Raw genomic sequence first — 17,090 nt, 5'->3', positions numbered from 1 at the left:
TGACTACACACTAAGCAGGGTCTTCTGGGGCATGTGTTTTGTTTTTACTTTCTTCTGTAGTTAGAATGTCATAAACTTGACCTCCTGGGGCTATTTCCTGTTTTTTTTCCAAACAGGAATATTATTTTCTTTCAGTCTAACCCTCATAGAAACATACATGCTTCTGTAGAGCCAAATACAAAGGAAAGGTTTTTCATGTTCTAAAAGTCATTAGGCACTTTAGTTGTAAAATCTGAAGAAAGGTTATTTAGCAGTTGACATTGATTCTTTGCTTAACACTCTCTTTGGGTTTTGTTGTTGTTTTGAGACAGGGTCTCAGACTGGATTTGTAGCAAACCTGCCTTGAACTCATGTCTCCGTCTCTCCTCTATTTAATACCTTAGTCAATTTGGTGTTATTTCTATTTCAAATAAAGATTGATGGATGAAAGACATGGGATATAATCCTATCTAAAGCCTTAGGGAGAGAAGAGAACCTTGTAGAAGGAGAAACAGAGGAGGAAAAAGTAATTGTGATGATGCCCAAGGGCTGTTACTGTAACGGTTCAATAGACAGTGAACAGTAGAACCTGCACCTTGGCTCATTAAAGTTTAAAATTCTATAGATGACTTTTTAGTACCCAAAGAGCTATCCTTACTGGAGGAAAAATGATGAACACTAAAAATGTCCTACAGAAATCAGATTTCAGTTTTCTTCTTCATTAATATCTTTATAAACATCTTTCAGTTGTTCAGCAGTATTTCTATTTGTACCCAAAAGATGCTCAAGTCAGAGTCATTAATATTGATGGAAAAGTCAATAATTGTATTCTATTTTCTAATGCTTCATGGGGACATTTGATTGCCTATATTCTTGTTCATTGTTATCTTTGTTTTGTCTTTCTTGTGAGCTAAGCAAGCTAAGTGAGGTTATCTATGTCATTTTTATATTTTTATCTTAAAGCATAAAAGTCAAAGTAAGGGCTCACTTTTTCTCAGCTCAGCCTCCCCACCCAGTCTCTGGTGCTAGTTCAGCTGGGTATAAAATTCTGGGTGGAACTCATTTATCCTTTAGACCTTTAGACTAGACCTCTGGTGCTCTGTTCCACTCAGTTGCCTCTGTGGTTCCTGTTGAAAAATCTCCTGGTTTATTTCTTTGTAGATGATTTACTTTTTCTCTGATTGTTTTTATGGTTTTCTTCATACCTTTGGAGTTCTGTACTTTTATTACTCTGTGTTTGCATGTGAATTTATTTTTATTTTTGTGTTTGAGACTCTTAAGCTTTTTGAATTCAGACTTATATCACTCATTCTTTCACCAAGAATGGAAAATACTTGACCATTCATTATGTAATTATCATACACATTTTTTTACACATTTTTTACACATTTTTTCCCTTTTTACACATTTCCAGTACTAATTAATTAATTAATTAATTATTAATTTGAGACGAGGTTTCTCTGTGTAGCCCCAAGTGTTCTGGAACTCACTCTGTAGACCAGGCTGGCTTCAAACTCAAAGATCCACCTGCCTCTGCCTCCCGAGTGCTGGGATTAAAGGTGTGTGCCGCCACCATCGGGCTCCTCGTACACATTTTTTACTGTCTTCATGTATTATATCACGCATTGTTTTGCTGTTCTTCTCCCATTACTAACACATCATCTCGAATGATTTCTGAGTAATTTTCTCAGACCTATATTTTAGTTCATTAGTGTTCAAGAGAACTTGGGCTTTATCTGATATGTTACTTAATCCTTCTAAACAGAATTTTGATTTCAGCAATTAAATTTTTAATCCCTAGAGGTCCTGTTTATTTCTCTATTAATATCTATTTAAAGGTTTCTGGGGCTTTGCTGTATTTTGTTTCTTACAGTCCCGGGTTTCTTTTATGCATTCAGTCACCTTAAGTGAATGTTTTCTGTCCTCCTGTAAGTGACTGTGCTGTAATACCAATTTCCAGAGGTCCGTGTTTGTGTTTGTTATGCCTGGTAATGTTTGCCAACAATGGATTGTCCTCAGTGTTTTGGAGGTGAATTTATATTAGGTCTTGTCTTTCCAATGTCCCACCACTGGGGCGTCAGGGTTCCTTTGTTATTTTCCTGTAGACAGCAGAAATACTTCCAGGATCTTGAGATAAAGAGCCCTCCCTTGGGCAGCTGCGATGCCATCTCATCCCTTGCCCTTTGTGTGTCTCCTCAGCTCAGGTCTGAGTTCTAGAAACCCATGTGTTCCACTCAGCATTTCCAGATGTTGCACAGGAGTTCCATGTTCCTCTTGATCCAATTTTCTGCCTTTGGCATCTGGAATTCTTGGTTTGCTTCCCAAGCTGATGAAAGGCAGAGTAAATGCCTGGGTGTACAAGCAGGAGTGCCTAGTGTGGGGCAGCATGTCCCCAAGATGGACATAGTGGAGAGTGACAGGGGTGATAACTCTTTCTCCTCTGATCCTGTCTGATGACTTGTCCTAGGTGTACCTTTGTCTCTTTCATCTTGTTTGAAGCCCTCATTTCACATTTTTCTATCTCTTAATTTGGCCACAGCTACAATCTGTCTTACTTGTACCATGCACCTGTATAAACCCATTTCTTTGTGGCCACCATGTAGTGATGACTATTCCACTTCATGTAATTCTTAGCTTCTCTTCCTGCCCATCACTGACTCTCTCTCTCTCTCTCTCAACACACACACACACCATGCATATACTTTATTAGAACTACCATCTTATCCTCTCAGACAAGGTATTGTCCTCATTGAATTAGAATAATTCTGTGGAGTAGAATAAAGAATATTAAAGTTTTTTTTTTTAACAGTGGACATTGTTTTATGGGACTTTTGTTTCTGTATGTGCATCTCAGACCATGGTACAAACTGTATTTTCATGGGGGTTGAATTTTTGGTTGAAAAAGCAGCAGGAATTTATTTCCAGCATCATGTCTGCCTGCACAATGCCATGCTTTGGACCATGACGATAGTAAACCTTTATAAGAGTTGCCTTGGTCATGGTGTTTCTTCACAGTAGTGAAACCCTAACTAAGACTGAGGCCAACAAATAAAAGTTCACAACTGAAGACAAGGCCACCCTCTCACTGTGTTTCCAACAAGTACTTAGGTTTCCATGGATGTCCTATTAGATGCTTTCTGTTTGTGAGAGAGCTTCCTGACAAAATAGCAACTTAAGGAAAAAAAGAGTCTTTTCAAGCTTGTGGATCTAGAGAGAGAGTCCATTATGGTGAAGGAACCTGACAGCAGGCAGTGGGACAGGAACCTGAAAGCAGGCAGTGGGTCAGAAACCTGATAGAGTATATTATCAACCACAAACATGAAGCTGAGAGAGAATGAACTGGAGGTGGGGCAGGGTTATAAACTGCCAAAGCCTACCCACAGAGACCTACTTCCTCTAGTAAGGCTGCAATTCCTAAACATTTCATAACCTTCTAGAACAGCGCCACCTACTGGGGACCAAGTGTTCAAACCAATGAGCCTGTGGGGAACATTTCTCATTTGAACCACCATATATGTAAATGTTGAGGACCATGGCAGGGTAACCAGGATATGAAGTGAGTCCAGCAGTGATGGTTTTCAGAGACCAACTGTCATAAAGACCTGAGGCTAGGCAGACACAGAGACAGCAAGAAACAGCATAGTGCCAGGTCATTCAGAAAAGCCAGGCAGGCAGCCCACCATGGGAAAAGATAGGCTATTCCAGTTAGTCCAGAATTGCAAGAAATGTTCTATCTTCCCAGGCTGGCTCTTTTGTCTGACCCCTTTCCTATAGTCTGGCTTGATGTTCAAGAAACTTACTTTTCCATCACAAAACTGCAGGTGATTCATGTATCAGGTGATCGTCAGGACCCAGCTCTGTCTACTATAAGATGAGAGCACTCAGAGAGCCAGTTGTAGCCCTATTAAGAACAGTCATAGTCCTAATATGTGCAACGAATGTTTTAACTCTTGCATTTCTGGAACTTTCCATTGTCTCTTTAAAGAACTGCTATGGAAACTATATTTGGGGCATTGGCCAATGCCGGAGCCTAGAACATCCAACAGGAAGGGAAAAAAATCTCACCTCACTTGACAAAAGAGTCTGAAAGAGTGGTGGGTTTTGGAGACTTTGGAGACTCTGAAAAGGTAAATGTGCAAATGATTTCAAAAGCAGCCAGCTCATGTAGTTTTCATCTTGTCCTCCAGCAGAGACCAAAATGGAGGGAGAGAGCCAAGTTGCAAGTATTTTCAGGATGGAAGATCTTGTGAAGGTGGGGTTTGCCTGAGCCTGGGTGACTTCCTCACGTGATACACAGTGGCTCAGACCTGGGCAGGGTCTTTTAGATACTGACCCTGTGCTCAGCTGGAAGCTCAGGTGTGGGCTGGTGGAAGCTGTAATAATTCATTAAAGTGTTAATGATGGCATTCCAGGTGCTGGAAGAAGGGTCTGTGACAAACCTCTATCCCTTGCCTCCAGCTTCATCTCCTGGGAGCTGATTTTAGAACTGGCATGGGGACAATTCGGTGTTTACCTGACATAAGCGAGATACTGTCCTATAAGAACCGAGACTACTGCTGGCAATATATATGGGACCAGTGACTCCGGTTCTAATTAAACTTGATTATGGCTTTAAGCAGTGAAGCCCTGGGCAAGTGAAAACACACCCACCCTGGTTTCCCTCGTGACTTTAGAACCTGTCTGAGAAGAGCAGAGCCAGTCGGGATGTTTGCTATTCACAACAGACCTTTTTCATTCTTGGCTAGGGATGTAGTAGCCCAATGGTAGGATACTTGCCTAGTGTGTACAAGTCCATCGGTTCAGTCCCCAGTACCACCCCCACCCCAGAGTAAATGAACTGATCAGGACTGCAGAGATGACTTGGCAGCCAAAACACTGGCTAAGCTTCTGGAAGAACAGGATTCCATTCCCAGAACCCACTTGGTGTCTCACAAGCATCTGTGACTCCAATTCCTGAGGATCTAGTGCCATCTATGGGCATTCTCAGGTACTGCATGCAATCACATGATATATATATATATATATATATATATATATATATATATATATATATATACATACATACACACACACACACAGAGGCTAAACACCTATACATGTAAAAATAAATCTTTAAAATAAATCAATCAAAAATTATCAATTAATCAGTCAAACAATAATTCTATGGATTAGTTTTACTTTTTATGTAGTCCAGAGATCAGACATTTAGCCATTGTTTTGCATTTCTTCCTCAGATAGCCTATGTCCTTTCCAACTTCCAGATATCATAAACATCATATCCTTTCATCTGGAACCCTCTTAAATATTTAAGGAGTCCACAAGTTGGGAAATTCTTCTGTACTGGGGACAGGATTTTTATCTGCCAGATCCTAACTCTGTTGATTTTGATTGTGTTTAAAGCTTCATGAACATTACCCTGGTAGGTGTCAAGACAGGCAAGCCTGAAAGAGGGGGATTCTCTATACCATTGTACCTGGCAGTCCTTCTGTGCTAAGAAAGCATTGTGTGTTTGCTGGCTGAGGGTGTGTAAACAGAGGAGATAGAGCCTTCAGATCTCTGCACAGTGGTTTCAAATCTGCTTCCCTTTCTGACCAAAATCCTCTTTAATCTGAGGCTGCTGCTGCTGCTTCAATGTGTCTGATAAAAGTTCATAGAGAACAACCTATATTGAGCTCCCTGCCGAGGGCAGGGATGAAGGCAGGAGTGATACTGTTCAGAAAAGAGACTGGAGAATAGCTAGTCATATGGGAATACATATGTCATGCTTGACAAGGAATTGGCTTATTTTTCAGCCAATTAAATTATAAATTTAATTTAAAATTAAACTAGTCATTTCTGAACTAGCTGCCCGGTAATGAGGCAGCTTTGGCTGGCACTGCCCCTTAATCTCACAAGTCATTCCAGGAAACCTGTAGACTAGCAGTTCTCAACCTGTGGGTTTTGACACCACAGGGGGGATGGATATATATATATATATATATATATATATATATATATATGTATGTATGTATATATCAGACGTTTACATTATGATTCATTTCAGTAGCAAAACTTACAGTTACGAAGTAACAATGAAAATAATTTTAGAGTTGGGGGTCACCACAACATGAGGAATATGTATTAAAAGATTGCAGCATTAGGCAGGTTGAGAACCGCTGCTGTAGATGCACTGTAACTCAGGACCAGAGCATTGGCGTTGGCTAAACATGGAGATAACAGTTGAGGAAAGAGTCCACAGAGCGGCTGATTGAGCTGCTTTCCCAGCTGAGTGCACAGAGTCGCTTTTCTCTGCCTGTGGCTAAACCTGAAGTTGGTTTTCATGCTTGGAATCAAGCAGGTGAAAACCATTTCTTTTGTGGCTCCTAAGTACGACTTCTCATCTGTGAAATGAAATGGAATGAATGCCCCACTGTGGTCCAATTGAAACCTATGTAAATAAACCATGTGAGAAGTATCTCGAAATGGGAAGAAAAAAAGATCAAAGGGCTTTGTGTTCCAATTCAGTAGTGCTCAGTTCCTCCATAGGTGGGGCTGTAATCTATTTATTTTAACATTTTTATTGATTTCTTGAAAATTTCATACATGTGTACAGTGTATGTTCATCATATCCACCCCCTACTCCCTCTCTGCAGCTTCTGCCAGGACCCCCTGCCCCCCTCCCAGTTTCATGTCCTTTTTTATAATCTACTGGGTTGAATTAGTGTTGCCCATATGCGCATGGGTGTTGGGAGTGGCCACCTCTCCCAATAAATAAAACAGTGACTCTGGTGCCAAGAAAGCATCAAATGTGTGTGTGTGTGCGCGCGTCTGTGTGTCTGTATGTATGTACACACACATACACACCTATGATATCTCTGTTCTACATATGGAAGAAGTCATATGCAATGATGCTATTCAACTCCATTCACCTTTGTGCAGATAACACATCTCCTTCCATTCACCTTTGTGCAGATAACACATCTCCTTGCATCTTTATAATTAATGTAAACAGTAAAACTCCACTGTCTTTATCTACCAGGTTTTCTTTATCATCCTGTGTTGATGTGCTTAATCCTGGCCTATACGCTGGCTTCTGTAAATAGTGCCATAATCACACGTGGGTAGGAGTTTCTGCTGTACGGTGGCCTAGATTCCTTCAAGTATCTACCTGGGAGAAATCTACATGAATCACAAGCTAATTCTATTTTTAGCCTTTTGAAGAACGTTCATACTGTTTTTCTACTGTGGCTACTCTATTCTCGAGCAACTAGGGGGCTCCTCATCCCCACAGCATCGTAGCTGTAAGTTTCTCTTCTTGATGACAACCATGCAGCCTGGGATGAGATGGAATTTCAATGTTCTTTTGGTTTGATTTTTTTTTCTCCATTTCAACTCTGTCTTTGTCATCTGTACCTTCTTTTGGAAACTGACGGAGGCATCATTTTTTTTTTTAACACAAGTAAGAGATCATACAAAAGGGTTTTGTGCTTTATAGGGACAAAAAGATACTAATATAAATTCATTCAAGGGCCAGCAAGACGGCTCAGCAGGTAGAGAGGCTTGCTTGTCAGCAAGCCTGGCAACCTGATCCAGTCTCCAGATTCTATTTGATAGAGGAAGAGAAGCAACTCTCTCAGCGTGTCATCTGAACTTCAAAGGTCACGGTGCACACACACACACACACACACACACACAATGTAAAAGGTATTTTATTAAATATTATTATATACTTATTTTATATTATTAAAATTTCTTTAATAAAATAAAAATATTTTATTTAATAAAATTCACACATGCATAGAATGTTTAGATCTTACCCACTTCCTGGTCCCTCCCCTTCAATTCTTCCCTATTCTCCCTGCCATTTCTCCCTCCAAACTTCAAGGGCCCCTTTTCTCATTTTTTAATCTAATACACACCAAGTCTGTTTAAAGTTGTCTATATGCATGTATGTGTGAGTCCAACTACTGGAGCATGGGCAGCCTGTCAGTCTCACGCCCCAGAAGAAAGTTGACTATCCCTCTCCCAGGGACTATAACAGCCAATAGCTCCTCAGATGGGGGGGGGGGGAACTCATGAGTCCTTCCCCCTATTCATGCTGTGATTTTTGACTGGCTTGATCTTGTGCTATGTAGACGTAGTCTCAGTCTTGTGACTTCATGTGCTCAATGGCCCTGTCCTATCCAGCAAATACTCTTTCAACATGTTACCCGCTCCCTGTGGTTTTCTTGCAGTCTTTCTGTCTCTGCTTCTAGGATTGTCCTGAGCCATGGCAGAGAAGGACATGATTTAGAACTATTCACAATCATTCAGTTGTAGGGACTAGGGGTGTCATTCGGTGGCAGAGAATTTGCCTTACATGAACAGGACCCTAGGTTTTAGCCTCGGCACCAAACTAAACAAACAGATAAACAAATAAATGAATCCAGGATGCTAGTAACTCTTGAGCCTTTTGATGTAGCGTGGCTGTGTTTCCACATAGCATTTTAAGTTTACACATCTCTAAAGTTATCAGCATAATTTTGGGCAGTAGAGATGTTTGCTATGGCTTGGTAGCAACTTTAACCCACACAAATCTTGATATCTACTAGTCACAGGATCAGTTATCCGACTCTCGATATTAGATATCTTATTGGTATCTATTCATACCTGTATCTCTTGCCACACAATACTCCACTCCATGATGTTTCTGATACCTTTGGGGATTTCTTTCTACTCAAGTCCTAGGTCAAATGGAGGCAAGCTTGGCTATTCCAGGAGATTTCCCCAAGATGCTTCAACACTGCAGGATATTTATTCTGCTACATTGTATTCACAGTGGAGCTCGGTGATTAGGCAGTAGAAGAGGAGGTGGAGCTGAGAGAGAAAGAGAGGAAGGGGAGGGGAGACAAAGAGGAAGGGGAGGGGAGAAAAAGAAGAAGGGGAGGAGAAGAAGGAGGCTATCAGTCATGGAGAACCACAGATGGGTTGAAAGCTGTCTTGGGTAGCAACTTCTATCAAAAGGTTAGATTTTGGGTAACAACTCTAATGTGTGGGCATCTTGTTGATTGAGCATTTCTAAATATATAAATCCTTTAGATAATCATTAAGCTTTAAGAGTCTCATTTCTACGAGTACTGAGAGGATGGCAGATATTGTCTGGGGTTCAGCCGAGCTTTGTGGATGCAGCATGGTGGACTGGCAGAGTCATCCCCCACACTGGCGTCTTGTGGGTGCCAGGGCCTGAGCATCCAGCTAGCAGGAGCCCCTGTCAGTGCCGAGGAGCAGCAGGAACATAGTAGCTGCCCCAGAACAAGCCAGACCGGGCACTGTTTTCTAAATATCCCCACCACACACACACACACACACACACTACAGACTATAAATATTTTAGAGGCAAGACTGTGAAGGCCATGGAGAAAAGTGAGAGCTGACTGGGGTGAGAAGTGATTCTAGTGGAAAAGAAAGGGACTGTCGGGGACATCTCAGTGCAACTGGAGGTCAAAAGAGAAAGAGTGCTGCAAATAATGGCCACCATTTTGGAGATTCTAGGGCTTCTGGGGATGACATTTTTCTGTGCTGAGAGTGCTGGCAGTGGTGCCACACACCTTTAGTCCTAGCACTTAGGAGGCAGAGGCAGGCAGATCTCTGGGAATTTGAGGTCAGTCTGGTCTACAAAGAGATAGCCAGAGCTATACAAAAAGAAACCCTCTGTGTCAAAACCAAAGATAGAGGGGCAGGGAACAGGGAAGAGAAGGCAGAAGTAGACAGAAGTGCAGGCCACTCACTGGGAAACAGAAGAGTGCCAGTGGTGACCAGAAAGAGAGCAAGCATGGTGATGGCCGGCTGGGACAGGGGCAGCTGGGGGAGATGAACGTAGAGGCTGTGAAGAGCTCCTGTATGGAGCAAGGACTTGAAGGGGTACACAAAGATCCAGCCAGACGGACTGAAATTCTGGTTCTTAGACATAGTGAGGCCGTAGAACAGTAAGTTTGGGGCAATAAAAATAGCAGTTATCAACAATAGAGACTATAACTCAGAAACAAATGAGTGAAGGTCATAGCTCACGTTTCATGGTGGCTCTTGTAGAAGGAGAAGAGTGTCTCGGAGCCATTTTCTTCTTCAATTAAAAACGAAAATTAACTTGGTAGCCAAATTTAATTGACGTTTCCCCTCCACTGTTCAGATAATGGATTTGGTCTTGGAACTGTTAAATTTGACAGAGAAATAAGCTCCGATGACATGAGCAGAGCCAGCCGCAAATAGGACAGATCGCCTCAAGAGGTTCCATTTCAAAAAATGAGTACCCAGATAGTCCTAAGGGCTTTGGGTCTCCCATCATGCTTCACGGTGCGCGTGCCCGTGCACACACACATACACACACCACCACCACCACCAGATAGAAAACTGCCTGCCTGTATCTTTGACTTCTTTGGGACAGTCCGTATCATTGTCTTGATCTTGAATTATTTTTCCCAATGCTTTGGGTAAAAATCGGTCGGTGTATGTTGTTTTACTTATAGAAATTTGTTTTATTCTCTGAAGGAAATAAAAAGGGAAGCAGATGTGTCCACTGCTGCAAGCACAGTCCCTATAAAGCTGAGGGTTGTAACCAGTTCTAGGTAGTCACTACTAGGACATGCTCAGGGTGTCACAGAACAATAAATACTGTTGCCTGTGGACAAACAGGCATGCCTCTGATCTGCGCAGCAGCCAATCTGTACACCAATAGTCATCAAGATAGTTCCTACCCTGCTGGGCAGTGGTGGCGCACGCCTATAATCCCAGCACTTGAGAGGCAGAGGCAGGCGGATTTCTGAGTTCGAGGTCAGCCTGGTCTACAGAGTGAGTTCCAGGACAGCCAGGGCTACACAGAGAAACCCTGTCTCGGGAAGGGGGGGGTGGTGATGGTGAAGATAGTTCCTACCCTCAGGTGCCTGTCCCATCCCCCACACAGGGGGGATTTGCAGCAATTGGGTCCCCAGACCTCTGCTCTAAAAGACACTGTCACCATGGTGATGGGATATCACACCACTGAGAATCCTCCTCTGCCTAATAAAGAATGGGGGGGGGGGGAGTCATCTGAGTTTTGACATTTTCGCCAGCTCGTATACGATGTGTGATATAAATTTATATAATGTGAATTTTCCACAAAACATCTTCCTAGGAGCAAACATTCAAGTCTCAAGACTTGCCAAATCTGATGGTTAGTTGAGTGTTTGTTATTTTGGGGTGGTTTTTTTTGTTTTGTTTTGTTTTGTTTTTGGTTTTTCGAGACAGGGTTTCTCTGTGTAGCCCTGGCTGTCCTGGAACTCCTGGAACTCACTCTGTAGACCAGGCTGGCCTCGAACTCAGAAATCTGCCTGCCTCTGCCTCCCAAGTGCTGGGATTAAAGGCGTGCGCCACCACTGCCCGGCTTGGGGTGTTTTATTTTTTAATAGTCAAATTAACAATCAAGATTAATGTCTTGGGGCTGAAGATGGCTTACATTTGGGAGCACTTTCTGCCTTTCAGAGGACCTGGGTCAGTTCTCAGCATCTATACGGTGCTCACAACTGTCTATAACTCCAGGGAATTCAATATCCTCTTTGGGCCTCACGGGTATTGCACACACATGGTGCACAGACATACAGGCAGGCGAACATTCACACTAATAAAGTAAAAAATGAATAAATCTATATTAAAAATATTAAATTTTTTTCTAGTAATGTGGGCTTTTTGGTTTTCTTAAGAGAGAAGGATGTTTGTGCTGTATAATACACCTCCACGGTATTTTTTATAACGGAACTTTCTGGTTATATATAGAACATTCAAAGAAGTTGAAGTTAAAGTGTATTAATACTTTAGGAGTATGCATGATTGCAAGAGAACATGTGGGATTTGTTTTTAGTTCCTGGACGTTCGTTATACAGGAGGACACTGGTCCATCTTAACATGATTTAAATAGTAAGGACACTAAGAAATTTCTGAAAGAGAGTGACAGCCATGCTTACAGGCCACTAACAGGATGACATTCAATATTCTGTGCCACTCATTGTCTCAATGCTGTGACTAAATTTCTTTTCCTCCCCATCTTACCTAAATAGTACCCAGATCTTAGTGAGGATAAGAGGCTCCCAGGTTATCCAGGAGGCTGGGGGTCCCCATCCTGTGCCCTCACACATTCCTCCATCTACTGTCTTACCTGAGGCCTACTAGGATGGTCCTGAGCCAGGCAGATGACACATCTGACAGTCTGAGTATCAATCCTATGAGCCCCATACCTCTGCTGGGTTAAGCATGCCGATGGGTATGACTCCACAGATGTTATAACTTGAGTCTTCTAGCTTCCGGAAATCTAATCTGTGTGGGTCCCAGTTGTAATTTGGGAGGACCCTCTAAGAAGCTACAAGTGGGAAGTGATATATTTAGTGTGTTTCTTGAATTCCTAGGATAAGCTTGCCTTTGAGCCATAGGCCTCTGGAGACTTCTAGCTGAGATCTGGCCTGTTTGATCTGGCATGATTGGCCACCTTTCTTCTTAGGCGTTATAGAGAGAGCACTTGGTGTGGAAAGATGGTAAACTGACAGGAAGCTAGAACACAGCTGATAAGGTACACAAGCAAGGCCACACCCTGGCCCTCTGCAGAAGCCTTCTGACAGAGAATACCCCCGAGGGGCTGGGAGAGCCATGTTCTTTAATTCAAGGGGAGAAAAGCTGGCTTCAGTGAACTGCGGAGCTGGCTATATACCAGGCAGGGTCTGTCCCCCATGCCCTACTGTTAGCGGAAGGAACCAGGAGTTGAGCAGGTCTCCTGCAGCCCCATCAGAAGGCCAGCTGTGGAAGTGGGTTTGGAGAACAGCTGATACCATCTTTCCAAGTGAAGCAGTATATGATTTAAATTTTATATATATATATATATATATATATATATATATATATATATATATATATATATCACATATATATGTATGTATATATCTGGCCACAGAGTCATTTTTAAACACACGTGGCTGATTTGTGGCAACTCTCTGAACTTAGATTCACAGGAGATTGGCTCCAGGAGCCTTTTAAACCTGCAAATACCAACTCCACAGATACCCAAGCCAGTTTTGGCACAGGAGACACATGTTCTTCTGTTTACTTTTTATTATTTTGTTTGGAGACAGGTTCCTACTACATAACCCAGTTTGGCCCTGGACTCTTTCTCTTTTAGAATATTTTTCTTTTTCCTTTAATATTTATACATGAATAACATATCTTAATCATACCTGTCTCAACTTTCCACTTCCCTCCAGCCCCATCACATTCCTTTCTGTTTCCCCAAGACCCACCCCCCCCAACAAACACATCCACCGCTCATTCGCTCATTCCCCAAGCCCTTCATCCCATTCTACACGAACCCCAGACACATCCCCTCAGACCATCCTTCACACATCTTCTTCCCATCTTCATGTCCTTTTCTTTCAGGACCCCGGGATACTGAGAAAGCCATCTTCCAGGTGCACAGGGGCATAGTCACTCCTATAGCATCCCACCTGTGTCAAGGGTGGGGAAGCCATGTGGTGAGAGGGAGGATCTGCTTACCAAAGTAGGTGCCAACAAAAGCTTGTATGGAAGAGGAGGTAATGTTAATGCCGCCGGCGAGAATAAGACCACTACCACAGTTTGTGAACCAAATTTGAAGCAAGTTGTATTAAATACTCACCAGGACAATGGACACTGGCCAGGTTCATACGCAGGTTTCCCAGAGTATGGCTCCAAATTACATTAATCTGAAGCTTATAAAGACAAAACCCATAAGGCTATGTGCTTCCTTCCCACCTTCATCCAATCAGGGACATGCATACATCCTGACATACTTCCTGCCTGTGTACCTCCACCTACATGTGTGTGTGCAAATGTGTCAGCATGAAGCACAGTGTGTATGAGCTCCTTGCCATATGCAGTAAAGAATTACTTTGGAATGTGACTGGCCTGGACACATATGCACACACACACACACACACACACACACACACACACATATGCACACACATGTGCACACACACATAACAGCAGCAGCAGCTGAATCCTCTTTTGAGGAGGAATGAGAAGGGAATTCCTCTGTAGGTGTGGCCTGTGACATGTGACAGTATTTGTTTTGGGTTGACCTTGGGTCTCACATGTTGATGTATTCCCAGTTTTTGAACTTATGTGTAAGTATTTGTGTTGCTGTAGTACCAAGCTACAAAAAACTATCACAGAAGCCAGGGTGCCAACTCTGTCATCATGTATGACTTTAAGGCATAGATACTAAGAATCACTGGCTTGCATATTTGTGGGTCTCAGTGTCTGTCATGGTTGAAATAAAAGCTCCCAACACAAAAAGAGCTCATAAAACTGACAGGAGAGGTGATTGATAGTACCATAAGTGTACTTAATGGCACAGAATTATCCATTTAAAATGGTAAACCTTGTCAGAAGTTTCCACAATAAAATTTTATTATTTGTTTATTTATTGAGATGAGCTCTCACTGTGTAGCCCTGGCTGGCCTGGAACTTGAATGTAACCCAACTCACAGAACTCTTCATACCTCTGCCTCCCAAATGCTGGGATTAAAGGTGTGCACCACCACACCTGACATATATATATATATATATATATATATATATATATATATATATATATATGCATATATTATATACATATATAGTCTTAGTTAGGGTTTTACTGCTGTGAACAGACACTATGACCAAGGCAAGTCTTATAAGGACAACCTTTAAATGGAGCTGGCTTACAAGTTCAGAGGTTCTGTCTATTATCATCAAGGCAGGAAGCATGGCAGTGTCCAGGCAGACATGGGGCTGGAAGAGCTGAGAGTTCCACCTTTTGTTCCGAAGGCAGCTAGGAGGAGACTGGCTTCCAAGCAGCTAGGAAGAGAGTCTTAAAGCCCAGACTCAGTGACAGACTTCCTCCAGCAGGCCACACCTCCAAATATTGCCGCTCCCTGGCCCAAGCATATTCAAAGTACCACTTATATTAATATTAATATATACATTTTAATTTTTAGCTCACACATCCACACATAAGGTGGAGGGTCTCATGTCTAACCCTGCACCAAGCCTGCTCTACCCCAGGACCTTTAAATATTAAAACAGGTAGAGGTTGCAGCCTGTCTGGCGCCTCAGACACGTAGGAACAGCATGTGGAGCGTCGTTCATGCAAACATCTCAGTGTAAAGTGGTTTTGCACCATGCAGTGGGCTGGGAAAAGGAAGAATCTTGGGCCTTTGCAAGCTTGAAAGCTGGGACAGGGAGCTGGTATTGGAGGCTGGCTCCAAAGATCTCTCTGAGGGAGTCATGGCAGAGCTGTGGGCAGTGATGAGGCAGAGGGGACCACTGACCCAATTTCTCCCCAAGTGGCAGCAACCACATGCTACCCAGCCCTCCACCCAGCCTGTAGGTTGAGTACAAAGTGACCTCTCACTCCTGGATGAACAGAGAAAATTCCAAGCAGAAATATTCACTTACAGTTGCTCCAAGGATGTCTGTGGGACCTGATGGCCACCTCTTTTGATGTTAATGTTGGCATTTTAGCTGGATTTACAAAGAACTGCAGAAAGGCTCACTAGCCAATAAGAACATAGTATACTCCCCAAATGAGAGAGGGAAGTTAATTCCTAAGTCTGGGGGGTGGGGGGGAGGCCTCAGGGGTGTGGACTGAGATTATGATGATACCTGTCAGGCCGGTGCTCAAGAAGGCTGGCACAAGTTCAAGGCCAGCCAGAGCAGGGATGGGACTTGCATCAGCCTTGGGTATGTGTTGTCTTTGTGACTGGAGAAGTGGGGAGCCATGGGTCTGTGTGATAGGCTAAATATATATGAAGTTTTTCAAGGACATTTATTTACACTGGCCAAATAAAAGTTAACTTGCATACATTCATTCATGTATGTATATCTATATGTATATCTTTTATATATTTTTTTTAAATCCCTGTACTAGTTTGCCTTCTCTTGTTGTGATAAAGCACTGATGGAAACCAACTTGGGGAAAGAGGAAGTCCAACATCAAAGAAAGCCATAGCAGGAACTGGAACAGACCCCAGAGGAATGCTGCTTTCCAGCATGGTCCTCATGGCTTCCTCTGCCCAGTCAATAGCACTGCCCATACTGGACTAGGCCCTCCCTCCTCCATGGTTTAGCAATTGAGAAAATATCCCATACACATGCTCTCAGGCCAGTCTGATGGAGCCAATTCCTTATTTGAGGTTCCCTCTTTCCAAGTGTGTCAAGTTGGTTTCTGTGCTGGTTTGAATAGGTATGGCCCCCAGAGATTTGTGTTTGTGCACTTGGCTCATTGGGAGGTGCACTCTTAGGAGGTGTGGCCTTGTTAGAGGAAGTACATCATCACTGGGGGGTGGGCTTTGAGGTCTCCTGTGCTCAAGCTATGCCCAGTGTGGCACACAGTCTCCTGGCTGCCTTTAGATCAAGATGTAGAACTCTCAGTTTATTCTCCAGCACCGTGTCTGCCTGGACACTGTCATGCTTCCTGCCATGATGATAATGGACTAAACCTCTGAGGTTGTAAGCCAGTTCCAACTAAATGTTTTCCTTTGTAAGAGTTGCCATGGTCATGATATCTCTTCACAGCAATAAAAGCCAAACTAGGACAATTTTCAATATCAGCCTTCAGTCTTTAAAATGCATTTTACCTGCCATAGCAAAAACAACACACACACACACACACACACACACACACACACACAAACAACAACAACCCCCCCCAAATACAAACAAAGATAAGTAACTCCATAATGCTTCCTGGAGAAATCACAGCTTGATGGCAGACAGTGGCAGTCTGCAGACCCTTGTCACTGCTGAGACTATTTTTGCAGTGTCTTGTGACAATCAAATCACATGGCCCAGTTCACCAGTTCCACCTGGCAAGTAGGTACCTAGAAAACTGTCTTCCACAATGGTCTAGTAAGCCGACTATTTTATTTCTACAGGAAAGGAAATAGAAACATATGCCTTTCAACTTCGCTTCTATCAAGTCCCAGGACACAAACTAAGTGATTTGTAAACTTTATTTTTGTTTGTGTGTGTGTGTGTACGCACACGCACTTGTGTGTGCACACGAGTGCAGTGCCCTTGGAGACCAGAACAAAGCACCGGGTCCCCTGGAACTAGAG

At 42.8% G+C, this 17,090-nt stretch overlaps 1 protein-coding gene across 7 annotated transcripts in view; it reads left to right on the top strand.

Moving 5' to 3' along the window:
• The window catches only part of Fry (FRY microtubule binding protein), a 374,882-nt gene that overhangs the window by 193,271 nt on the left and 164,521 nt on the right, over positions 1-17,090 (top strand). The window lies entirely within an intron of this gene.

This window comes from Arvicanthis niloticus, chromosome 24 (genome assembly GCF_011762505.2).
Source record: "Arvicanthis niloticus isolate mArvNil1 chromosome 24, mArvNil1.pat.X, whole genome shotgun sequence".
Classification (NCBI taxonomy): domain Eukaryota; kingdom Metazoa; phylum Chordata; class Mammalia; order Rodentia; family Muridae; genus Arvicanthis; species Arvicanthis niloticus.
Note: the sequence above shows the minus strand (reverse complement) of the source record. Positions and strands in the feature narration are given on the sequence as shown.